At 36.1% G+C, this 21,857-nt stretch overlaps 1 pseudogene; it reads right to left on the bottom strand.

Moving 5' to 3' along the window:
* Positions 1–18,677: 18,677 nt before the first annotated feature.
* On the bottom strand, positions 18,678–19,146 carry LOC109563687 (serine/arginine-rich splicing factor 3 pseudogene; annotated as a pseudogene).
* Between the last annotated feature and the right edge of the window lie 2,711 nt (positions 19,147–21,857).

Raw genomic sequence — 21,857 nt, 5'->3', positions numbered from 1 at the left:
GGCTCTGGGTGAGTGACCACGTCATCATTGTTATCTGGGTAAATGAGATATTTTTTGAACAGTTCTTCTGTGTATGCTTTTCATATCTTCTTGATCTCTTCTGTTTCTATTAGGTCTTTCCTGTTTCTGTCCTTTATTGGAACATACAATATTTTAATATTTGAAAGATATTAGTCCATGTGAAGGTACAGCTAGAGACACATGAATCTGAAGAAATCCATAGTCAGATAATCTGAGTTTAGACAATTTCTGTTATGCACACAATATTATTTGGCAAAAAATAAAAATCAATTCTTATAAGTAGTCACATAAATTTAAAAATGTGCTTGCCCTTTTCCCATTATGCATAATCACGGTGTGCTTTTTATACTAGTGTCAGAATAGTTAAAGAGGATATTGTTTTACTGGGAAGACTGTGTAAGTGTTCAGGATCAATGTAAAGAAATGATAAAATAAATGATGACTAGGAAAACCTGTTCTCTAGAAGTCATCATGTAGAAGGAAATGGCAACCCATTCCAATTGCCTGGAGAATTCCATGAGCAGGGGAGCTTGGTGGTCTGCAGGCCACAGGGTTGTGGAGAGTTGGACATGACTGAAGCGACAGAGCACAGAAGTCATCATAATAGAATGGTGACCCACGTAGTTGCCCAAACTTTATCTCAATTAAGACTTAATATTTTAGGTTAGTTATGGCAATTCATTGAGAATGAAAATAATTACATTGCCCAGAAATTTCTTTTCAAGTTTTAAATGGTTTATACAAATTTTAAACAACAGAGTCACACAATTTAATGTGATATCATTTTAGAAGATTTGTATATAAATCATTTGATGTTTCAATACCATAGCTATGAGAAAGCATAATCAGACAGAAACAATGTCCCAAATTTAATTATATCACTGAGGTGATTTGACAGGTTTCAAACCAGTTTTACTAATGACAAGTCAAAGGGCACAGTCAACCTAGATATTTAGATGTGAAATATATTCTAATTTAGACAATGCAGTCCATGGGGTCTCAAAGAGTTGGACACAACTGAAGGACTGAACTGAACTTAGAATTTAATTCATTGTCTTTTTTAAACATAGACCTGCCTTTGAACAGTTGACATGGGGTAAAAACTACTAACCATATAGTGGATTTGCTGCTACTCTGTGATTACTAATATAATAGAGGAAAACAACAGAATGGGAAAGACTAGAGATCACTTCAAGAAAATCAGAGATACCAAAGGAATATTTCATGCAAAGATGGGCTCGATAAAGGACAGAAATGGTATGGAGCTAACAAAAGCAGAAGATATTAAGAAGAGATGGCAAGAATACACAGAAGAACTGTACAAAAAAGACCTTCATGACCCAGATAATCATAAGGGTGTGATCACTGACCTAGAGCCAGACATCCTGGAATGTGAAGTCAAGTGGGCCTTAGAAAGCATCACTATTAACAAAGCTAGTGGACGTGATGGAATTCCAGTTGAGCTATTCCAAATCCTGAAAGATGATGCTGTGAAAGTGTTGCACTCAATATGGCAGCAAATTTGGAAAACTCAGCAGTGGCCACAGGGCTGGAAAAGGTCAGTTTTCATTCCAACCCCAAAGAAAGGCAATGCCAAAGAATGCTCAAACTACTGCAAAATTGCACTCATCTCACACACTAGTAAAGTAATGCTCAAAATTCTCCAAGCCAGGCTTCAGCAATATGAACCGTGAAATTTCTGATGTTCAAGCTGGTTTTAGAAAAGGCAGAGGAACCAGAGATCAAATTGCCAACATCTGCTGGATCATGGAAAATGCAAGACAGTTCCAGAAAAACATCTATTTCTGCTTTATTGACAATGCCAAAGCCTTTGACTCTGTGGATCACAATAAACTGTGGAAAATTCTGAAAGAGATGGGAATACCAGACCACCTGACCTGCCTCTTGAGAAATTTGTATGCAGGTCAGGAAGCAACAGTTAGAACTGGACATGGAACAACAGACAGGTTCCAAATAGGAAAAGGAGTACGTCAAGGCTGTATATTGTCACCCTGTTTATTTAACTTATATGGAGAGTACATCATGAGAAACGCTGGACTGGAAGAAACACAAGCTGGAATCAAGATTGCCAGGAGAAATATCAATAACCTCAGATATGCAGATGCCACCACCCTTATGGCAGAAAGTGAAGAGGAACTTAAAAGCCTCTTGATGAAAGTGAAAGTGGAGAGTGAAAAAGTTGGCTTAAAGCTCAACATTCAGAAAACCAAGATCATGGCATCGGGTCCCATCACTTCATGGGAAATAGATGGGGAAACAGTGGAAACAGTGTCAGACTTTATTTTTTGGGGCTCCAAGTTCACTGCAGATGGTGACTGCAGCCATGAAATTAAAAGACGCTTACTCCTTGGAAGGAAAGTTATGACCAACCTAGATAGCATATTCAAAAGCAGAGACATTCCTTTGCCAACAAAGGTACGTCTAGTCAAGGCTATGGTTTTTCCTGTGGTCATGTATGGATGTAAGAGTTGGACTCTGAAGAAGGCTGAGCGCTGAAGAATTGATGCTTTTGAAGTGTGGTGTTGGAGAAGACTCTTGAGAGTCCCTTGGACTGCAAGGAGATCCAACCAGTCCATTCTGAAGGAGATCAGCCCTGGGATTTCTTTGGAGGGAATGATGCTAAAGCTGAAACTCCAGTACTTTGGCCACCTCATGCAAAGAGTTGACTCATTGGAAAAGACTGATGCTGGGAGGGATTGGGGGCAAGAGGAGAATGGGACATCAGAGGATGAGATGGCTGGATGGCATCACTGACTCGATGAGTTAACTCCCGGAGTTGGTGATGGACAGGGAGGCCTGCCGTGCTGCGATTCATGGGGTCACAAAGAGTCAGACACAACTGAGTGACTGATCTGATCTGATCTGATCTAATATATATATAAAACATATATATATATATATATATATATAAAACATATATATATATATATATATATATATATATGTTTTAAGCTTGCCAGTAGATCAATAAGGGTGCTTTTATTAGTTGCACTGGATATCTATGCAGTTAGTAGTTTTGACTACCTGGTTTATCAAATTCTCTTATGTATAATTTTGATAATTAAGCTTCATGAATTGTGCACATAGGCCCTGAGTATTTTTCGCTCATATCTGTATTCTCAGTTCTGAGGTAAAAGCCTAAACTATAATACAGACTCAATAAATAACCACTGAAGGAATGAATAAGTAAAATGAAACAGCCAATCAGTCAATGAAAAGACTTGCTAAGTTATGGGCTGGATGCTATATCAATTTATACCCTCTCCCTACTTTAACAATCTCATTTCCTACTAAACTGGGATATTCATCCCACATTTCATCCACACTATTTTACTTACATTACTTATATCAAACTTCTGAATGACTTATGCATTAGTGCCTCCCTAGTAAACACGACAGCCTGAGCAAATCATTTTTAATACCTCTCACTTTTATATGATAAATTAAAATATATAATAATTATGAATAATCATTGTTTTCTTGCAATATTCCTTTGTTTTAAGCAATTAGAATTTTAAAAAATGTATTTCAATGGATATATTTTGCTCAAATAGAACTAGATATTTCTTATATGAGCTTAATTTGCATTTATTTTAAAAATTACAAACCACATTTTGTGTTCTTTTACAGAAATCTAGTTTGCAAACATATTGAAAAATTTTAAGTGCTCATGTGGAATGAAAGTAACTTGAGTTCAGTTTTCTTATTTTCACATGATGAGCTATCATTATTTATTTTGAATCAAATGCTCAAACTAGGATATGTGTAGCACACAGAGGTTGAAAACAGTAGCTGCACCAAAAACTGCCTTAAAAAATCCTAAAGCTTAAGGAGCCAATACCTGAAATCTACATGTTGAAAGCCAACTATTTACTGAGAATTATTCAAATTAGCATCTACATTCAGGCAGATCTTGTTTTTCTTTTTCTTTTTTTTAATGTGCTGCTCTTTATTACATGTTGAATGAACTATATATTTTACAACATTGAAGGTATATGGCAATCCTTTCTTGATCAAGTCTATTGGCAACCTTTTACCAACACCATTTGCTCACTTCCAATGTCTGTGTCACATTTTAATAATTCTTAACATATTTCAAAATTGTATCACTATTATACTTGTTATGTTGTCTGCAATCAGTGATCTTTAATGTTATTATTGTCAATATTTTGGGGCACCGCAAAACATATCCCTGTAAGATGGCAAACAATAAATTAAGCATGCATTCTGATTGTTCCATCTCCTGGCTATCCCCCAGTCTGTCTCCTTCTCCTTGGGCATCCCTACCTCCTGAGACACAACACTGAAATTAAGCCAATTAGTGACCCTACAAAGACCTCTAAGTGTCCAAGTGAAAGAAAGGGTTACACATCTCTTCATTTAAATCAAATGCTGGAAATGATTAAGGTTTGTGAGGATGGTATGTCAAAAGCTGAGTTGGCTGAAAGACTAGGTCTCTTGTACCAAACAGCCACATTATAAATGCAAATGAAAAGTTCTTGAAGGAAGTTAAAAGTGTAACTTCAGTGAACACAAAAATGGTAACAAAGTGAAATAGGCTTATTGTTGATATGGAGAAAGATTCATGTGTCTCAAGCGATCAAATCAGTCACAACATTCCCTTTAGACCAAAGACCAATTCAGAAAAAGACCCTAATTCTCTTCCATTCTATGAAGGCTGAGAAAAATGAGGAAGTTGCTGAAGAAAAGTTTGAATCCAGCAGAGTTTGATTCATGAGATTTAAGAAAAATCATCATCTCCATAACATAGGAGTGCAAGGTGAAGCAGAAGGGCTGATGTAGAAGAGACAGCATGTTATCCAGTTCCAGATAAGGAAAATCTCAAAGGTGGCCACACTAAACAGTAGATTTTCAATGCAGATAAAGCAACTTTAAATTAGAAGTTTTCATCTAGGATAGCCAGAGCTAAAGAAGAGGTCAGTGCCTGGCTTCAAAGCTTCAAGGGACAAGCTGAGTCTCTTGTTAGGAGCTAATGCAGCTAGTGACAATAAGTTGAAGCTAGTGCTCATTCACCATCTGAAAATCCCAGGACTCATAAGAATTATGATAATCCACTTTGCCTATGCTCTATAAATGTAACAGGAAAACTTGGATGATGGTATATCTATTTACAACTTGTTTTACTGAATATTTTAAATATACTGTTAATAGAAAAAATGACTTATTGTAAAATATTACTGTTCATTTGATAATGTGCCCAGTCACCATAGAACTCTGATGGAGATGCATAACAAAACTCAGATTGTTTTCAAGCCTGTTAACATAAATCCATACTGCAGGCCATAGGACACAAAGTAATTTCAAATTTCAAGTCTTGTTATTTGAGGGATATATTTTATAAGGTTATAGCTGCCATAGATAGTGACCCCTATGGTAGATCTAGGCAAAGTCTATTGAAATTTTTCCAGAAAAGATTCATCATTCTAGATCCCATTAAGAACATTCTTGATTCTTGAAAAGAGGTCAAAATAGTAACATTAAAATAATTTGGATGAAGTTGATTACAACCCTCCTGGAAGACTTTGAGGAGTTCAAACTTCAGTGGAAGAAGTAAATATAAGTGATATGGAACTAGTAAAAGAACTAGAATTAAAAGTGGAGCCTGAAAATGTGACTGAATTAGTATACATCATGACAAAATTTGAATGGATGAGGAGTTGCTTTATTTAGATCAACAACAACAAAAACAACAACAAAAGTGGTTTCTTGAATTGGAATCTACTTCTAGTGAATATGCTGTGAAGATTGTTGAAATGACAAAAAAAAAAAAAGATTGACAATATTACATATGTATGCTAAGTTACTTCAGTTGTGTCCAACTGTTTGCAACCCAATGGACCATAGCAGGCCAGGCTCCTTTGTCCATGGGATTCTCCAGGCAAGAATGCTGGAGTGGGTTGCCATGCCCTTCTCAGGGGATCTTCCTGATCCAGGGATTTAACTTGCATCTCTTAATCTTCTACATTGGTGGGTGAATTCTCTACCACTAGTGTCATCTGGGAAGCCCATTTTACATATACTTAGTTGATAAAGCAGGGTTTAAGGGGATTGACTTCAATTACAAAAGAAGTTCTATTGTGGGTAAAGTGCTAGCAAGCAGCATTGCATTCTACAGAGAAATTGTTCATAGTAGAAATAGTCAATCAATGCAGAAAACTTCATTTTTGCTTATTTTAAGAAATTGCCAAAGCCACCTCAACCTTCAGAAATCACCATCCTGATCAGTCAACAGCCAACATATTGAGGCAAAAACATGTATCAGCAAAAAAATTACAGGTTGCTGAAGTTTCAGGTGATGGTTAGAAAGTTTTAGCAATAAAACATTATTTAATTAAGGTAACTACACTGCTTCCTCCCAACTCCCCTCCTCCTTTTTCGGGCATAAGGTTAATGCACACTCAGTTGACTACAGTATAGTATGAAGAAAACTTTTTATGTTGTTGCTTTTCAGTTGTGTCCAACTCTTTGTGACTACACGGGCTACTGCATGCTAGTTTCCCCTGTCCTTCACTATCTCCTGGAGTTTGCTCAGATTCGTGATCATTGAGTCAGTAATGCTATCTAACTATCCTGTGCAATATCGCTCTTTACAGCATCAGACTTTGCTTTCATCACCAGACATCCACAATCTAGCATCATTTCTTCTTTGGCCCAACCACTTTATTGTTTTTGGAGCTACTAGTCATTACCCTCTACTCTTCCCCAGTAGTATATTGGACACATTCTAATTGTTGGGGTTGGGCGTGGGGAGGTTATCTTCTGATGTCATGTATTTTTGACTTTTCATACTGTTCATTGTGTTTTTCTGGAAAGAATATTGGAGTGGCTTCCCATTTCCTCCTCCAGTGACCATATTTTTTCAGAACTCTTCACCATGACCTGTCCATCTTGGGTGGCTCTGCACAGCATTGGCTCATAGCTTCATTGAGTTACACAAGCGCCTTCACCATGACAAGGCTGTGATCCATGAAGAGGAAATTTTATATGCACTGGGAAATAACAATAAAAATAAGTCTGATATTTGCTTTAATGCAGTGGTCTTAACAGAAACAGAAATATATCAGAGGCATGCCTGTAAAATGAAAATATTGATGAATGTGTAGGGAATAAAATATGATAATTTAAAGTTAATATATTTGCATATTAAAAAATTCAAAAGTACCTATAACAATTTAATCATTTTAAAACTGTTATAAAATTTGAAATTCTCTGATTCACATGGGGACATTGATTTTTTTTTTTCAGTTGTGTGTTAATTTACCACAGATTGCTGCAGGATCACGTAAGTGTGCAAAGAGCTGAAAAAATCCTTTTATTTGTTAATTTAAGGTTCTTAAGAAAGTATAAAACAATTAGAAATTTACTAGCAAAAATAAAGTGCATTAAGCTTCACTGACCTCGTGGGAGGCAGTGGTACTTTTCCAAACCTCCACTCTCAAGATTCTAAGAAATCATGTCCAGTTTAATTGTGGAAAGAGATAAAAGGCATTGAGGTTGAAAGCTGCATTAAAGGGAAGGGTCATTAAAAGAATCAAGTTTAATGTGAAAATAATTCACCAATTCAATTATCTGAGAAAATGAAAATGGGAGTTTCTAGTGTTATTAATGACAATAATGGAAAGGATAAAAGGAACAAAGAGTTTAATTGTGTAGATATAAGAAGACAAGGCAGCTTAAATGAAAGAAGTGGTCAGACTGGTCTAGAGAGTGTTCAAATGATGTATTGCAAGAGAAATTCAACCCAGAAGGGTAAACACATGTCTTAAGAAAAAGGAGCAGCTATTAATCCAAGGTTATGCATAAAATATCATAAAATTCATTACAATAGTCCATAAAGCACTTCATTTTGTTTGTGATTTGTGAGTTAATAAACTGTAACAAGCTTCTCTTCACTAAATTTTGTTGTCATTTACAAGTTACTATTTTACCCAGGGGACTGTCTATAGGTGACACCTACCTTTGTGAGGTGGATTTACTCCTGAAGCTAAAATTAACTGGAACAAGTGCAAACACATAAAATATTTAATAAGCATTTTTTTCAATGGGGAAACAAACATTTATAGTTTATAATTTCGAACTCAATCCCATTAGAATAACTAGATTTTAGAAAAAAATATATAATTGTTTCAGAAGTAGTGCATGTTTAATGGGAAAACACTTTAAATGTGCAATTAAAAAGCCTTTAAAATTACATTTATTTCAACGACAGAGGCATACCATTCTAAATATTTTAATGCTTATCCTTCTGGTCTCTCATTTAAGGAGATAGATAGATAGATACTTAGTTAAAATTATTATTATGTTCAGCACAATATTTTGTAACATACACTCTAGTGTGTACATATGGGCTTCCCCCGTGGCTCAGCAGTAAAGAATCTGCCTGTGATGCAAGAGATGTAGCAGACAAGGGTTCAATCCCTGGATCAGGAAGATCCCCTGAATGTGGACATGACACCCCACTCCAGTATTCTTCCCTTGAAAATCCCATGGGCAGAGGAGCCTGGTTGGCTACAGTCAATGGGGTCACAAAGAGTCAGACACGACTGAAGCGATTGAGCACCAGCACTGGTATGTACATATAGTGCCATGTATGTACTGTTGATATAAGACAAAGAGATAGCCAGATATTTCTCCTGAAAAGATGTGTTTATCTGGGGTCACCAGAACATTATCATTCAGGATCTGCAACCATACTGAGCCACCTACAAGTTCCTAGGTGGTAGGTGCAGAACACTTTAGAAGAGGGCTTCTGTAAACAGCAGTCAAAGGTTTTTCTTTGGCTGAATCTTTGCAAAGAGGAAAGTTCTTACAGTTGAAAGAACATGAGGGCATGAAAGCTCCCCCTGCTAGGCTTCTGGTTGTATTTGAGATTTTTATTAAATATTTTACATTTCCCCCTTTTGATTGAGGTGTTTCTCTGAAAACATCACCAATCAAGAGCCATCTTTTCTGGTTTCAGACACTTTTTATCCTTCTTGTAGCATCTCATGTAGGAAGTGCAAACACTGGAAACCTATTGAAGTCACATGGGAGTAACAAGAGGTATAGAGGGAGCACTCTCAGCACTTATCATCTTAAATTGATATGTTATCCAGGGCATAGACCCTGGAGATCACTTAAGCATTACAGCACCATGAAAATTTGGTGATAAACTTTGAACGGCCCTGGGAAAAGTGTCATCAGATGCATCTGATTCAGTTCCAGGAAACCTTTAATTTCAGATCACCGAATGATGTGCAGGTTCAGATGGGGTTTTGTACTTTGTTTAGGTGAGTCATGAGAATCAAAGAATCTATTCCCTGGATTTCATGGCACGGGAATTAGTTAGTAGTACCTAATTGGAGCCATTCCAGCAATACCGAAGAAACTTTTTCTGGGAGTGTCTTTTCTAATAGGAGAAATCTCCAGGTTGCTAAATGTGATGGTTAAGGTCTTCCTTTCCTGAGGGTATACCCTGAAAATATAGCTCTACCAAAACATGGTTATTTACGATAGAAGTGATTAGCCCTTTGCAGTAATGAAGTAGGTGTCCTTTTATCAGTTGTGGATCAACAGAAGCAGAAGCCAAGGTCATTTTGTGTTCCGTGACTAGCTCAAAGAATGAGAGATTACAAATTCTCATAAAATTATAAGAAAGATTATATGGTAATGCTTTTGGCCAAAGTATTTGGAAGATCTCTGCACTTTTAGTCAACTGAATCCTAATAATGCTGTTAATGTGTTCAAAAAAGCCAGAGGTTTGAGGATGGGAAGCTGAGCAAAATTGTGTAAAACTAGCTAAACAGCACAGATTTGTCAAAGCATCTGGCCAATAAAATGACTTCGTTCATCACTATGAAGCTCAAGAGGAGTTCCCCAAGGATGGATGATATTTTGTAAAAGGACTTTATCCACAGAAGATGAAGGAGTTTGTCTGCAAGCAGAAGCTTCAGTCCAGTGTAAAAACATACAGATGATGGCTGAACCTATTTATATCCACCTAAAGAGGAAGTTATATGAAATCCACTTGCCAAACCTCAAATTGCCCATTAGACTGTTTAAAATTTCCAGGAGCAGTGTGAACAAGCTTCCCTGGGCTGTAATTGAGACAAATAGAACAAAGAGGTAAGCATTTTTTGCATCTTTGTTAATGTTTTCCCACAAATATTGATCTATGAAAGCTATTGTTTGTCAGTAGAACAATAGTTTAATGCATGTACAATTGTGAGGAATGGGAATTTTGGAGTTTCTGGTATAAATGGGTTGTTATTTGATTCAAACTACAGCTTTCTCTTTTTATCAAATAAGCAATTCTTGAATTTTCAATCTTGTTTATTTCTTTCCTGAGGTCAATTATTGGGTTTCTCTAGAGAGTTTTTATAAATTACAGTTTGGGGAATCAGCCCTTTGGACTATGATAGAAGTTGATCTACAGTTGGTCTCTTTAAGGCCTCTATCTGTGGAAGTGTCAACAAGCTCAGTAGTCTTAGCTTCCAGGGTCAAGAGTCTAGAATGTATCAGAATGTTAATAATAATGAAAGTGGAAGATAAAAGTACTGTATTCAATAATTCCTGAACATAGCAGACATTTTAAATATTATTTCCTTTGGAAGTAAAAACAGCTATGTTGCTTTAATTAATACATTACAAAGTCATGAACTACTTCAAAAGCATATATACTATCAGCATAAATACTGGTAGTTTTGTCCTTGGTTAAAGTACAAGTCCCAATCAAGAATATACAATTCAGTCTATTGGGCCAAAATAGCAATAGGTAAAGGAGCTTTTTCAACAACATCAAAAGGAGCTTCAATGACATACCCAACACAATATTTACCATTAGCAGCTTTTAAATAAGAAACATCAGTGATCCACAATAAGTCACTGCTACCAAGAGGAATTTCCTGTGTATCATCATGAGGAGTCAGAAGGTGATCCATCTGCATTCAGCAGTTATGACAGACTTTGTTGGTGGCAGAACAGAGAAGAGTAGTAGGGTTAAGGTTTTTACAACATACAAGGGTTATTCAAGGAGCAGTTAGCAAAATGGCTTCAGAGGAGGAAAGACAGCTGGATGAGAAATGTTCAGGGCAATGAGATTTCAGGAACTTCTGCTACATAAGGTACAAAGATGTTTAAAGAGGGTCCCACAATGATTTTGTTTTCTTGATAGCTTAACCAGAAGGTTAGTGGTCATAATGGTTCTAAGGTAAAGAGGAATCCCCATGCCACAGGGTTCAGTTGCTGGCTATAATATCCTATGGGTTGATGGTAGTCCATGTGTATCTTCAGGTGACTACCTCCAAGGACATTCTCTTCCTTTGTGTAAACTAAGCTGAAATTCGAACCTGACAATGGGATGTCTGAGGGAAGATGGTTTCATCAAAGTCTCCCTTAAGATTTTGTCATCCAATTTGTCCCTTAAAATTGAGTTGGAGCTGTTTTGTATTTTTTAGTAAAACATACAAAGATTTGGCCATAAAAAGAAAAATCTGGGAGCCAGTTTTGGTAGGGGCCATTTATCCCAAGAAAGCCTAAAACCTAACTCTTAGTCTTGGGTTTTTGGAAGCCTAGGGAACTATGCTATCTGTCCAGATCTAGGGGTATCCTCTGTTTTAATATCAGGTGCCCTGGATATCAAATCTGTTTTTGGTCGAAGTGCAATCTTCTTTTGTCAACCTTCTGTCCCTTTAAGACTAAAAGCTTTATCAAATGTATACTATCTTCCTGTGGGGAGGATTTTTCTTGTGAGTATGAAAGCAAAGAACCAAATTCTCTATATATCACAACAAATTATAAAACTGAGGGAAATTTATAATGTAAGAGATCAGCCTTCAGTATTTTGGAGGTCCAGATGAATTGTTCTTCTTTCCAAAAGAAAGTCAGCTTTATCAACTGAAATAATAATAAATAAAATGCATAAATTAATTACAGTAAAGAATTTGTTTCAGATGATAATGGATGTTAGGAATGCATGATGCTTAGGAACAATAGGGCTTTGAGGATTTTCAATGTTTACTGCTCAGACATCCTGGACAAACCTTCACCTTTGGCCCTTATTATTATTATTTTTTTCCTCACTAGTAAAATAGAAGTATTACAAGGAAGTGTATAAGGTGTAATGAAGCCTTGAGACTTGTGATCTTCTGTTATGGGCTTTATGACTTGAAGGGCTTATCTAGTTCTAAGATATTGATTAATTCTGGCAACATATTTTGACAGATCTAGTTGAATCTTGATGGGAGGTATGCTGTGAATTTTGCCAATATCAGCTGGAGATTTTTCCTGTAAGGAGGGTGGTAGCTGATTCAATAGGAACAAAAGATCAATGTATCCAGAATTTGTTCTAATATAGTCAGAGATGGAACAAATGAAAGTTGTCAAAAGATCTATGTCGGAGAATGCTTTGCCTATGTTCTCCTCTAGAAGTTTTAAAGTTTCTGGTCTTAACTTTTAAATCTTTAATCCATTTTGAGTTTATTTTTGTGTATGGTGTTAGAAACTGTTCTAGTTTCATTCTTTTACAAGTGGTTGACCAGTTTCCACAGCACCACTTGTTAAACAGATTGTCTTTAATCCATTGTATATTCTTGCCTCCTTTGTCAAAGATAAGGTGTCCATAGGTGTGTGGATTTATCTCTGGGCTTTCTATTTTGTTCCATTGATATATTTCAAAAGATAATTTAATCCACCTGGTTGCTTACTCTGATGACTACTCTCAAATTCTAAAATCATTTCCATTTTTGGTAAAAAGAAATAAAGACATGATATTTCTCTAAGAAATCTTAGTCTAGTAAGAGGGTAGGGATGGAAGAACTAAGAAGAAAAGCATGTGTAGTTCTAAAGGGTCTAATCAAAATGGTATAGTTTCAGAGACAGAATTATCTTGGGTTAATTAGAGATCCATACTATTTGAACTTTGAGGCAGGGGCTGTTCTATAGCAGTGGGGTTGAACACCAAGACTGTAGCTTTATTGTCAATTAGACATTCATCCCCAGTCTGGAGAAATGTTTCTCCACACTGATTAAGAGGGAAAATTAGGAAGACCCCCTGTATCTCTTTGAAGCTCATAACTGAGAATTGGGAGAACACTAGAAAGGTTTGCTAGAGGGCTGAAGGTGCCTGTAATGCTTGAATTTGTAACAATCTCTTTTCAATGTCCTGCTCCTCACAATAATAGCAGAGACTAGGACAATTTCAATTTCATTTAAGAACTTTGATTTGCTGGAGTTGAAGATCAGATTTTGGAAATTTTCCTTGGAGCTGGAGAAATATAATTTGCCAAACTAAATCTGAAGTAAAAGTAGTTTATTACTTTATCCAAATCCTTTTTAAGAGAAGGGAAAGGTCCTGATTCAGCCATTACTAAAAATGAGTTCAAAGCCACTTGAGTGAAAGGAATTTCTGAAGACTGGAATTTTTCTTTAAAATAATCTGAAGTTGATTGTAATATTTATGAACAGGTTCATCATATCTTCATGTGCAAGCTTAAATTTTGTTAAAATAGACAGGCTTTGGAAAAAGCCTAAGAATTGCCCTATGAAATCACCTACTGGTTGCTTGAGTCTGATCATATGGTAAGTAGTTAACAGGCTTATTTCCAAGTTATAATTCCACAGATCTTTCAGGATTTCCCCAATTAATGTCTCTTTTCCACTTTTGAGCCTGGTTTTCACTAAAAAGCGTGTACATTTTCTGATATATGCCAGAGAAGTATTGTTGATATATTTGAATGGCTATATTGCATTTCCCAGCAAATCTATGACTATCGTTGGTTACTTTGGGGAAATCATTGACTATGACTCCCAGTTCAGCTTTAGTCCAGGGAAGATAAGAAATTAAGTGTTTATCTCTAGTTCCTCAGAAGGCTTAATTTTTAAATGGACAGATTATGATAAACTCAGAGGAAAAGGGAATGGGGAGAATTTCAGAGAAAAAGATTCAGTAAAGACTGAGGTGCTGAGGGTGTAGAGGAAGTGTAGGCAACACAGAAGGGAAGGAGGAAATGGTGTCAGAGCCAGAGCATGACACATAGAAGCCGAGGAAGAATAATCAGAGCCTTTAGGACTCATTTTATCTTATTCAATTGTTCATTTGGCTCAGTTAATCTTAAAATTGTATTTCATTTATAAATTATTTTAAACTCCTGACAGTATCTGAAAGTTTCAAAAATGCCAATGTAAGTAAGCATTCCACTCAGTTCTTGAAATTTTTGAGATATTGTAGTTAAAGTTTGGGAATTTTAAAAGTTCTTCATAATGGTCATTTACATTATAAATTACTTTTGATCAGATGGCTCCATTTAGTTAGAAAGGCACATGAGGAAGAACCATGGTTTTTAAATGCAAAAGTTGTTGGAGTATCTGTATATGTATGTGTAGCATCTTCAAAATATTTAGATGATTGGAACTCCATTTCTAAGAGGTTTTTTTTAATAAAGTAAAATATTATTTTTCAGCTCAAATAGCTTACAATGCAAAGTGCTTAATTCAAACAGCTTGCAACTCAGCCTACAGACCTCATGCCAGTCAGTTCTAAGGAAATAGCTTGGTCATGAAGGAGCCTGTCCAAAGGCTTCCCAGACATTTTCCACAGGACTCCTAAAGGAATAAATAGTCTGCAAGAGCAGCACAGCTTTACTGAAGCAACCCCTGTCCCCATAGGAACAGGGCACCTCAGTCAGTTTCAAGTAAAATAACCCAGTTTCAAAGTCAGACCAATGTGCCAAATGAGTAGCACATACAGAGCAGATTTTAACCAGAAAGGCAAAACCATAATAAAAATCTGGTATAAAGACTGGAAACTTCAAATGCAGAGGTTGTAAGCTTGGATCCTGGAGAAAGGTGCACTTTCAAACTCCAGGATATGTGAGAAAAGCAATAAGCTTAATAGACACAGTTGTGAGTACTACATCTGTTTACACACCAGCCCTAGATCTTGTGGAAGTCCTTACTGATCCCTGTACAGACCACTAAAATGTTGACTAAAAACAAAGAGGCTGCCAGATATTTCTCTAGCAAATGTAGGTTTATTTGGGATGAGCAGAGACTTTCATTGTGGGGTCAGCAACCATGGTAAGCCACATGCAAGTTCCTGCATGATAAGGGAAGGAGTATTATTTTATCAGGGAAAAGTGAGATGGGAAGTTATAGTAACAAAGAGTCCATGGCTTTTCATTGGCTGAATGTTTGCCTGGAAAGGAGAGGAGTCTTTCTTCTTTCTATTGGGTTTCTGTTATCATCACAGTGTGAGAACTCCCCATGCTGGTCACCAGATTCCATTTGGTTGAGGTTTCTGTTTATTAATTTTTATAATATTATTTAACAACAAGCATTTTTCATATTTATATGCCACAAGTATAATCCATGTTATAATCAAATATGCAATTAAATTGATTTAGTAACTTCATAACTTCATCAACTGTATTTGACCATAATTTTTTAAAGCAGCCTTCCATTCAGATTCATTTAGATTTTAAAATGTTTGTATATATTATAAAATAATACATATTTGAAAACATATTTCCATGAACAATTCAAAAATGTTCTCATCATTTTCCTGGTAGTGGAAAAATTGAATTAAAATGTGTGAATATTTTTAAAGTAGAATTGTAAAATAAAATATTTTCTACCTTATGGGTTTCCCTTGTGGCTCAGTGATTAAGAACCTGCTGGCCATTGTAGAAGACACAGGTTCAATTAATGAGTCAAGAAGATTCCCTGAAGAAGAAAATGACAGCCTAACCTAGAATTCTTGCTTGGGAAAACTCATGGACAGAGAAGCCTGGTGGGCTACAGTCAATGGGGTCACAAAAGACTTGGATGTAACTTAGCAACTAAACAACAACAACCTCTATCTAATAGTGGAAATGATACTTTAAAAATTTTAACTGCCGTGTTTGTGATTGGTCTGTTCATATTTTCTGTTTCTTCCTGGTTCAGTTTTGGAAGGTTATACTTTTCTAAAAATTCATCAATTTCTTCCATGTTGTCCATTTTATTGGCATATAGTTGCTCATAGACTTTTATGATCCCTTGTATTTCTGTGTTGTCTGTTTTAACTTATCTATTCTTTCTTGTTTCTTGATGAGTCTGGCTAAAAAGCCTCTTGATGAAAGTGAAAGAGGAGAGTGAAAAAGTTGGCTTAAAGCTCAACATTCAGAAAACGAAGATCATGGCACCTGGTCCCATCATTTTATGGGAAATAGATGGGGAAACAGTGTCAGACTTTATTTTTGGGGGGCTTCAAAATCACTGCAGATGGTGACTGCAGCCATGAAATTAAAAGACGCTTACTCCTTGGAAGGAAAGTTATGACCAACCTAGATAGCATATTCAAAAGCAGAGACATCACTTTACCAACAAAGGTCCGCCTAGTCAAGGCTATGGTTTTTCCAGTCGTCATGTACGGATGTGAGAGTAGGACTGTGAAGAAAGCTGAGCACCGAAGAATTGATGCTTTTGAAGTGTGGTGTTGGAGAAGACTCTTGAGAGTCCCTTGGACTGCAAGGAGATCCAACCAGTCCATTCTGAAGGAGATCAGCCCTGGGATTTCTTTGGAAGGAATGATGCTAAAGCTGAAACTCCAGTACTTTGGCCACCTGATGCGAAGAGTTGACTCATTGGAAAAGACTATGATGCTGGGAGGGATTCGGGGCAGGAGAAGAAGGGGATGACAGAGGATGAGATGGCTGGATGGCATCACCAACTCGATGGATGTGAGTCTGAGTGAACTCTGGGAGTTGATGATGGTCAGGGAGACCTGGCGTCCTGCAATTCATGGGGTCGCAAAGAGTTGGACATGACTGAGTGACTGAACTGAACTGAACTGAACAACGTTCAGTTCAATGTTGTCAATGTTGTTCGTCATTGACAATGTTCATCAATGTTGTTATCTTCTCAAAGAACCAGCTTTAAGTTTTAGTTATCTTTGTTATTTTCTCCTTCATTTCTTTTTCATTTATTTCTTCTCTGATCTTTATGATTTCTTTCCTTCTACAAACTTTGAGTATTTTTTGTTCTTCTTTTTCTAGTTGCTTTAAGTGTAAGGTTAGGTTGTTTATTTGACATCTCTCTTGTTTCTTGAGGTAGGCTTATATTGCTAAAAACTTCCTTCTTAACACTGCTTTTATGGCATCCCATAGTTTCTTTGTTTGTTTGTTTGTTTGGTCTTCTTTTTTTTTAATGTAACCAATGTAACCTTGTGATTTAATCGAATTGCACAGAAATTTGAAATTACAGCTCCTCTACATATCTAAGGATGATTATGCATGCCTCCATATTTCAATTCTGCACTGTTACATTTGAACTAATATAGTGAACTTCACATAATGATGGATCAATTTAGAATCTCCTTGCAACACCTCAAATTATATAAAATGGAACCAAGTTTTAAAACTCTGTGGAACGTTTTCATGCTAATGATATATATATTTTTTAAAACTGGCAACTTTGGATTATAATATATCAAGTGGCTATACTATAAAATGCTGGTCACTGAATATCATGGACTTTAAACTGGCTTTGGCTCCTAAAAACATATCATCACTTAGATGGACAACCAGAAAGTCCATTCACTTCAAGAGCCTCAAATGTGTTTCTTAAAAAAATAAGATTTGTGTAACCAACTGCCTTCTATGGGACAAGAACTATGGTAATAGTGGGTTCAGCTATTACAATTATACTTATATTTTATTTTCAAAAGCACTTTATATGAAAATATAAGTATGGCTTCCAATAAGAGATTTACACCTGGACTTGGTATCAAGCTCAGATTTTAGTTTTGCAAGGAAAAACAGGTTTACAGGTTAAACAACAATTTGTAACCAAAACTTGAATACTAAGGACTCTCACAAAATATATTACAAATGATAGCATGAAAAAAGAATCTTTCACAGTAACTCAGTCCAGCTCTACAATGCACCCTTAAAATGGAAGGACATTTGGTAACTTGAGTAAACTCAAAATTCCAAATAAAGAAAATTACCAAGAGCTATGTATTCATACACAGCAATCACAAAAGGAATGTAAAACCCAAAGCAAAGGTAAACTAACTTCCTTGAAACTTCTCAGATTCTACACAAACTGTACAATCTTTTGCCCAGTGTGAAGACTAGTGGAACTTTAAAACCTTTAATCTAGCTTAAGGGTGCAGTTTTAATTTTTCTGGCTGGCTTTGTGTTCACAGCAGCTTTTAAAATCTGCTGAACAACAGCTGCGTACCATATCCCAGCTATGTTGAAAAAATCTTACAATTTTTGCCAGTTTTTGTCTCCATAATGTTAAACATCAACTTTAGCTGGTCAGGAGTTAGAGGTTTATTATCAGTCTATGCAAGACTAAATTTCAAAGCAAATTCAGTTTTACTTGAGGGAACATTGTAAAGTAATAATTATTGATATTACATGCCTCATCTGATCCATTTCAAGCCATAGAAAATTACACCTTTGTGTGTCACTGTTCCAACAAACAAATGTGAACAGCTAAAACATTTTCAAAATGCATTAAGCTTATGAAGTTTCAAAAAGCAAACAAACAAACAAACATGAATTTTCATTACATATTTCTGTCAGATGAATTTATTCCCTGTACACCACTGCTCTTGCAAACTGGTCTTCTATTACCTTTCATTTGACCTACTGAGACCTAGAGAAAGATTGGGAGTGCTTGTGATTTCTCTCCCAGGGCAGTGATCTCTCTCTTCTCCTATCTCTAGAAAGGGACCTGCTCCAGCTGTGGGAGGAGCTTCTCCAACTTGGATATCTGCGTCGACGTGAGGGACTCCTCCTCCAATAACCATCTCAAGAGTGATGACCCCAAGAAGGAGTTGGGCCATGATTTTGACTTCTCTTTTCACCATTTGACAATTCCACTCTTAACTTGGCAGCCACCTAGGATTCTTCCATCTAGCTCTCGGACAGCATCAGCTGCATCTCGGGGATCTTCAAATGCAACAAAAGCAAACCTGGGAGGGTTTCTAGCAAAGCACACACTTCAGAGTGGTCCATAATAGCCAAAATCTCATTCTAACTATGTCTTGTTACCATTGTTTCCAAGATTATCTACATAAACTTTACAGTCCAAAGGACAGGAATCATGATGCATTTTGAAATCTTGGGTTAGAAATGTGGAGGTTCAAATCCATAAAACCTTAGGTCTTCCTGGTCCTCTCCCTCCTCAAACTCCCAGATGCTCTCGCATACCTGGCATCCACAAAATGGTGGACCCCATAGGTTTTGAGTTGTCATCCCTTCGTTGTCATTTATTCCTAGGCATATTTTACTTTTCTTAATGATCTGTTGGTTATTCATAATCATGTTGTTTAGTCTCCATGTGCTTGTGTTTTTTTTAAATAGTCTTTAATTCTTATAGTTATCTAATCTTGCAGTGCTGTGTTCAGAAAATATTTTTAAAATGATTTCAGCTTTTTAAAAAATTACTGAGGCTTGAATTGTGGGCCCAAGATGTAATCTATCCTAGAAAATGTTTCATGTGCAGTTGAGAAACAATAATCAAGAATCATCCCTCAAAGGAAAGCCAAGGGCCAAATGACTTCACAGGCAAATTCTACCAAAACTTTAGAAATGAGCTAACATCTATCATGCTCAAACTCTTCTAGAAAATTGCTTAAGAAAGAAGGAAAGTTTCCAAACTCATCTATGAGGCCACCATCACCCTACCAAAACTAGTCAAAGATGCCACAAAAATAAAGAAAATTATAGGCCAATATCACTGATGAATTCAGATGCAAAAGTCCTCAACAAAATTTTAGCAAACTGAATCCAACAATACATTAAAAATATCATGAATCAAGATCAAGTGGTATTTATCTCAGGGATGCAAAAATTCTTCAATACACACAAATCAATCAGTGTGATACACCATACTGAGTAGTTGAAGATAAAAATCACATAATCATTTCAATAAATGCAGAGAATTTTGTCTTTGACAAAATTCAATACACAATTATGACAAAAACTCTCCAGAAAGTAGGCATAGAAGGAACATAACTCTACAGAATAGAGACCACATATATGACATATATGACAAACCCACAAGGCCATATATGACAAACCCACAACAAATATTATCCTCAATGGAGGACAGAAGGCATAGAAGGAACATAACTCTACAGAATAGAGACCACAACAACAAATAGAGATCCACAAAAACAAGTAGAGACCCACAACAAATATTATCCTCAATGGTGAAAAACTGAACGTGTTACCTCTACAATTAGGAATAAGACAAGGGTGTCCACTTTTGCCACTATCGTTCAACATAGTTTTGGAAATCCTAGCCAAAGCAGTCAGAGAAGAAAAAGAAATAAAAGGAATCCTAATTGGAAAGAAAGAAGTTAGAACTCTCACTGTTCAGAGATGACATGATTCTCTATATAGAAAACCATAAAGATGGCATAAAAAAATAGTAGAACTAATCAGTTAATATAGTAAAGTCACAGGATGGAAAATTAATACACAGAAATCCTTTGCATTCCTATGCAATAACAAAAATCAATAAGAGAAATTAAGGAAGCAATCCCATTCATCATTGCAACAAAAACAATAAAATACTTAGGAATGAGGAAAATATTTACCTAAAGAAACAAAAAGTCTGTTTGCAGAAAAAGCATAAGACATTAATGAAAGAAATTGAAGATGACACAAAAAGATGGAAAGATATGGCATGTTACTACAGTGAAAATGATTATATTTCCCAAAGCATTTTTATATATTCAATGTAATCCATATTGAACCACCAATGGTATTTTTTCATAGAGGTAAAACAAATAATTCCATAATTTGAATGGAAATAGAAAAGACACTAAAAACAACTACCAGCTATGGATGTGACTGGTAATGGAAGCAAAGTCCAAAGTTGTAAACAACAATATTGCTTAGGAACCTGGAATGTTAGGTCCATTAATCAAGGCACATTTGAAGGGATCAAACAGGAGATAGCAAGAGTGAGCATCAACATCATAGGAATCAGCAAACTAAAGTGGACTCAGATGATTGAATTTAACTCAGATGACCATTATATCTACTATTGTGGACAATAATCCCTTAAAAGAATGGAGTACCCATCATAGTCAACAAAAGAGTCCAAAATGCAGTACTTGAAAACAATCTCAAAAACAAGAGAATGATCTGTTTGTGTCAAAGTCAAACCATTCAATATCATGGTAATCCAAGTCTATGCACAGACCAGTAATACTGAAGAAGCTGAAGTTGAACAGTTCCATGAACATAAAAGACCTTTTAGAACTAACACACCAAAAATATGTCCTTTTCATTGTAGGGGACTGGAATGCAAAAGTAGGAAGTCAAGAAACACCTGGAGTACCAGGCAAAACTGGCCCTGGAAAACAGAATGAAACAAGGCAAAGGCTAACAGAATTTTGCCAAGAGAACACACTGGTCATAGCAAACACCCTCTTCCAACAACACAAGAGAAGACTCTACAAAAGGACATCAACACATGGTCAGCACCAAAATCAGATTAATTTTATTCTTTGCAGCCAAAGGTGGAAAAGCTGTATACAGTCAGCAAAAGCAATACTGGGAGCTGACTGTGGCTAAGATCATGAACTCCTTACTGCCAAATTCAGACTTAAATTGAAAAAGTAGGGAAAACCACTAGACCATTCAGATATTACCTAAATCAAATTACTTATGATTATATAGTTGAAGGGAGAAATAGATTTAAGGGACTAGATCTGATAGACAGAGTGCCTGATGAACTTTGGAAGGACGTTCAAGACATTGTACAGGAGAAAGGCACCAAGAACATTGCAAAAGCAAAATGACTGTCTG

The sequence above is a fragment of the Bos indicus genome, chromosome 9, assembly GCF_029378745.1.
Source record: "Bos indicus isolate NIAB-ARS_2022 breed Sahiwal x Tharparkar chromosome 9, NIAB-ARS_B.indTharparkar_mat_pri_1.0, whole genome shotgun sequence".
Lineage (NCBI taxonomy): Eukaryota > Metazoa > Chordata > Mammalia > Artiodactyla > Bovidae > Bos > Bos indicus.
Note: the sequence above shows the minus strand (reverse complement) of the source record. Positions and strands in the feature narration are given on the sequence as shown.